At 31.2% G+C, this 6,000-nt stretch overlaps 1 protein-coding gene across 6 annotated transcripts in view; it reads left to right on the forward strand.

Moving 5' to 3' along the window:
• The window catches only part of ANKRD17 (ankyrin repeat domain 17), a 158,897-nt gene that overhangs the window by 97,452 nt on the left and 55,445 nt on the right, over window positions 1-6,000 (forward strand). The gene's annotated exons all lie outside the window — the stretch shown is intronic.

Genomic DNA, 6,000 nt, shown 5'->3' on the forward strand with positions numbered 1-6,000 from the left:
CTATATATAAATTAATTTCTGAGAAATTACATATAATTTTTTAAAAATTAAAAACTTACATTTTAAACATAATAGGCAACCTTATATATAGAAAGATTTAACGGTGGCTCCTTAAAAATCTACTCTATTTGGTCTCTACGTTGAGGTTTTTCATTTGTTGGGTTAGCCTAACCTGAAACTACTTTCTGTGGAGTTTATCGTAAGTGCTTAGAAAGACATTGGAAAGCTCCTGTTTTGGAAAAAATACACAAAATAATATTCGGAAATAATTGTTCACAATTTTTCTCTTTTAATTTTTGATAATAGCTTTTAAAATTTACTAGGTACTTTAAGTGATACAAATAAAGCAAGTGATAAAAATAAAGATTCTTTTGTACTCAGTCCATCTGAAGTTTTTGTTTTGATAATGTAAAAATTCCTTGAGCTCTTAAATAATGGATAATTTGATTTATGTGTAATAATACTGTGCCGTAACAGATAAGTAATATCATGAAAAAATTAATAACCAAGATCATCTTCTGTTTTGAATGAGTAACATTCTCTAATATTTGGATCTTTTATTTGTTTATTTAATAAACTTTAAATTTTTTTTTTAACAAACGTTAAATGTATGCATACTTAACACTTCACAGACATTAACATCTTTAACTTCATCTTTATAACAACCATATGAAGGTAGAAGTACTATTCTTTTTCTCATTTTACAGATGAGGAAAGTAAGATAGTGATATTAACTACCTTGCCCAGCATCTAATTAATGGTAGAGGCAGCTTTTGAACTCAGGCACTCTGGCTGTAGAATTTATGCTCTTAACTACTGCCCCATGCTACATGTTTTTCAATTTTTAACTTAGGTATGAACATTGAATTTGAATTATAGTAACAGGGTAAATTAGATTACAGAAAAATGTCCACTACCTAGATGGTAAGGGTTCAATATGTCAATATGTCGTTGATCTTTGTATATTTACATTAAATCTTAATTTAAGGAAGAACAAAGAAATGTTAATTGTTTAAAGCCTCAAAGTATGACTGATTCTAGAAAACAGTCATACCTTTAGCTCCTTTAATCGAACATTTTAGACAGGAACTAGTATTTTTGACAATTAGGAGAAGTCAAATGTTTAATTTCTGGACCGTGACAAATGCTGAAGAGTTTGTATTGTTTATAGGGGTTCTCAGATCTATGTTATACAACTAGAGATCATATTTTGTGGGTGAGGGTGTGCCATAGTCTCTCCAACTCTTAGAACAGTTTTATTGAATCATATTTTGATATTTTTAAAACCTTTAAGATTCATATCACATACATGCTGTTATCAAAATCTATTTTAGGAAAATCAATAAAAATAGCTTGAAGGAATTATTTCAGATTATTTTATTATAACTTTTGATAGTATATAGCTCTGATCTTTACTTTGATATTGAGTGGTATGTCCAAACTTATCTGGGTACTATACATATAGAAATTAGAAATCATGTAGAGATTTTTAAGAACCACAAGTTTTATGTAAAATGGAAACTGCCACGAAGGTTAAAGTTGAATACCATCGAATTAATTGAATATTTTTATATCTGATTATGCAAAATTTGATTGATTCTAGGAGCCACTAAAAGTGAAAAAGAACAGGTGTTTTATTCATGGACTATAAAAACTTGTTCCAGCTCCTTTCTTGTCACATATCCTTCCTATATTTCTGAACTGTTTTGTTGTTTTTATTCTCAGACTTCTAAAGGCTTTTCTTGGACTTGGAGTAACTTATTCTATTACATCTCAAAAATGGAAACAATAAATACTTATACAATTTTGCTTTTTCCATTTTTTCATAATTAATACATCCATTATTATCTTTTAAAGTTAGTAGACATTAAATTTAACTTGCCACATATATCAAGACTAAAATTGTAAAGTATGTGAAATTATGTTTTACCTTTAATGGAATAAATATTATTTGAATATTTTTCTCTATTTTTGGTTTTGTAATACACAGAACAATTTCATCATAATAGTATAATTAAGTGAGAAATTAAGGGCAGCAAAAATTAACAATGACGTATATAATATGCTACCATTATAGTACTCTACTTTAAAATACATGCATTCTACTTCTTAATATGAACTGATTTTTTAATAGGCTATTCATTTTACTGATTACTCCCATTTTCCAAGTACCCTGAAGTGTTGTCCTACTTTTTAAGCTTACATATAACTTTGACTGGCTTAGAGAATGAAATGTTTGGAATTGTGAAGGTTGTAGACCTAAAAAGTTTAGCTCCTTAAGTCCTAATAATTTTCAAATTAATTTAATTACTTTAAGAGTAATTAATATACATACTTTCTTTTTTATAGACAGTTTAGGTATGTTTTTTCAGTTATGTTTCAACTTATTAAAAGTTGCCTTTTCCTTCAGTATTTCTATCTTAGGGTTTAGTTTTTCATTCTATACCGTGTTTCCCCGAAAATAAGACCTACCCCGAAAATAAGCACCTAGCAGGATTTCTAAGCATTTGTACAATATAAACCCTACCCCCAAAATAAGACCTAGTGATGGATGTGGCTACACAGCATATCTGGACAACCCATGCATTTCGTCACGGAGAGGTAAAGAAGAGGAGCAGCCCTTCTCATCTGCCCCATGAGATCTCTATTGCTCAGTATGAGAGATTGGGGCCAATGGTTCTAAAGGAAATAGAGTCATAAGAAATTCAGGATGAAATCCGGGGTTCGGAGAGTTATGATGATGTTCCAGAAGAAGACGACTTAAGTATATTTGAATAAATGTAGATTGTTGTACCGTACTTAAAAAAAATAACACATCCCCTGAAAATAAGCCCTAGGGTGTCTTAAGGAAAAATAAATATAAGACCCTGTCTTATTTTTATATTACATACAGTTTTGTCATTTTTTATAAGCCAGAATTTATCATAACAATATCTGTTATGGTATGGAATGGTATATTTTGTGGTACCATGTGTTAAATGGAAAATTTTCTTTAGAATATAAACCTGGACGGACTCTTAACAGAGATCTGGGTATCTGTCTCCCTTTAGGTTGAGACTTTCCTTAGATGTATGACAAGGAATGTGACTTCTTGACCAACATAGCATAACTTTGTACAATATAATTTGAGTCAAAGGGTCCTTCCATTAAGTGGTATTTTGCCTTTCAGAAAATCACCGGTATTATTATTAATACCTTGATCAGCAGTATTCAAAATAACTGTTTTTTTCTGTACCTTGTCAGTCATTCTTAATATTAACCCAAACTTGTATTTCAGTTAATTTGTTTCTTGTGTATTACAAGGAGAGGTAATATTTCTTACCATTTTGGGGTGGTGTAGGTGTGTATTTGAGGGATAGAAGCCTTATTTCAGACTCTTTAAATTCTTTCATTATTGTCTTAAAAGATTGTCATAAAATATTAGTTGGTTTAATTTCTCCTTAATGCAGAAATACAATGGAGAGACCCACTCTTAACTTTAGTTCCCCAAGGAATTCAACTACCTCTCCTTTCTCAGCTTTAACTATATTTTCCTTGAAGTCTTAGGAGTATATATCATTTATACTTCTATCAGAGCTTGAACCTAAATTTTGCCCTGTATAGTGGTCACATGGCCTACATTATCTTTGTTAACCCAAGAGTACTTAGCAGAGTGCTTTGAATATAAAAGGTGCTTAATAAATGTTAGTTGAATTTATGTTTTATAATATGGGACATAAACATATTTTACTGACCCATTAAAATTTTCCATGCTTATCTTTTTCAGATTTTGTTTATGTCTCATCATTCTCTATTTAGGATTGGCATAGCTTTTCTAAATTACTCTTTAAGCCTTGGGAAAATTTTAGAAACCTCATAAACTTCCTCGTATAGTTGACTCTTCTGCTGAATGCATATGCACTAATATACAGAGGACATAAGACAGACGTATTTAACATTATATTCATCCCAGTCGGCTGTGCTTGAGTGCCACTCTGTGATGTAGTGGGGAGAGCAGCGTTTTGTTATCAAGAAAATCCTCTTGGTTTTTGTAAGCCCACCTCTACCAATTATTAGTTTGTGTGGCCATTGGAAAGTTAGTTCCTTGAGCCTTTGTCTTCTTTTCTCTGAAATCAGATACAATAATTCTTTCTTTATAAATCTGAAATGAAGATCAAATAGTGTAACACAGTTAGAGCTGTCACTCATTTAAGTTTCATGTCCTTCTCCATTGTTGTAGTTGGTGCATCTCTCCCTTGTGGCCATCCCTGATCTCTGCACTCAGTAGCTCTGCTCTCTGCCAGCCTCTTCTGCAGAGCAGCTTTTGCCGTCTCCCTCTTCATCACTGACTAGTAGGCTTTTTCTTATTTCTTGACTCTTATCGATTTTGCCTTTTGTCTTTGGTTTTTATTTTTTATAATGGAGTTTGGTTTCTAGAGTTATTTACATTCTGGGAGAATATGTCTTTCCTTTTATATTTATTATGTACCTTGTACAAATATATATGTAAATGCAATAAACTCAGTAAGTACATATTTTATATATATAACCCTTTGTTTATTAGTAATAGTCTTTGGATCTGTGACCCTTTACACCTTGTCATTCATTCTACTTAACTATTATTTATCTTTTCCTGGTGAAAGCATCATTTATAGGTGGAGAATGTGAACATGAATAAGAGATGATCATTACCTTCCAGGAATTTATAGTCTTCTGAGGGTGATAGACACATAAAGCGATTGGTAATGAGTGCTGTAATAGGGGTACATATTTGAAAGTGAGGGGGAAATATTGGAGCAGTGCTGCCCAATAGAAGAATAATGTGAGACATATTTGTAATTTTAAATTCTCTAGCCACATTTTAAAAAAGTGAAAAGAAACAGATGAAATAAATTTTTAAGTATATATTTTATTTAACTTAATATAACCATTATATTTCAATGTGTAATCTGTATAAAAAATTACTGAACTGTTTTACATTTGTATTTTATACTAAAAGTCTTCAATATTTGGTGTGCATGTTGTATTTATAGTGAGAATAATGAAACTATTTTTGTTTTCCTGGGACTTTCCTGGTTTTTGTACCAAAAATCCCTCATCCCAGAAACCTTCTCAGTCCCAGGTTTGTCATCCTACTTAAAGTATATTTCAACATGGACTTAATTGGAAATACTTGATTTGTATTTAGATTTGATTAAATGTATACTAGAAAAAGATTCATTTACTCAAGTTGTTTCAGACATGCTAAAAGTTTTCCAATAATTGGATATAATGTCAGTTATTAAATTTAAATTAATTATAATCAAATAAAATTTAAAATTCAGTTCCTTAGTTACTGTAGCTATATATCAAGTACAAATAGTCATATGTTGCTAGTAGTTACATTTTTGGACAACACAAATTTAGAGTATTAAAATATGAGGTAAATTAATTAGATAATTCACTACATTAACATTTAAGCTATGATAGAGTATATGACCACTGGTAAATCTAGTATTGGTCACTATCATTAGCAAAAGTCAGAAGACAGTAATATCTCAGTATAATAGTCTTTGTATTTCAAAATACACAGTATATTTTGGTTATTTTTTGTTCCTTTAAGTATTTTGGGGCTTTGTTCTCAAATGCAGCTAAAGTTACTCAGAAATAATTGTTCCATTTTCAAAGCTTGCTTTTCAGTTTGTTAGGTGGGTCCAGAACAGCTAATTTGGTCCCACAACTGAGGATTTTACTTGATATCCTGTATGATCTGAGGTCTTTCCACTGTCACTGGTGGGAACCAAACTATTCCTGGCGCTTTGTGATCTCTGAGTGTTGTTGTTCAATTTGTCTTTTCTGGTAGTCATTTTCCCTGGCGTCCAATACTTCTCTGATGCACATGTGCTGATCAAAACTCAGCCAAATATTTGAGAGGAATCCTTGGCAGATCTCTTGAGTACTCTTTCTCCGCAGTGCTCTCTTCAGTAATCTGCTCCATGAATTCTAACCACCTTGACCTCTCAACTCTTGTCTTCTCAAATT

The sequence above is a fragment of the Microcebus murinus genome, chromosome 26 (assembly GCF_040939455.1).
Source record: "Microcebus murinus isolate Inina chromosome 26, M.murinus_Inina_mat1.0, whole genome shotgun sequence".
NCBI lineage: Eukaryota > Metazoa > Chordata > Mammalia > Primates > Cheirogaleidae > Microcebus > Microcebus murinus.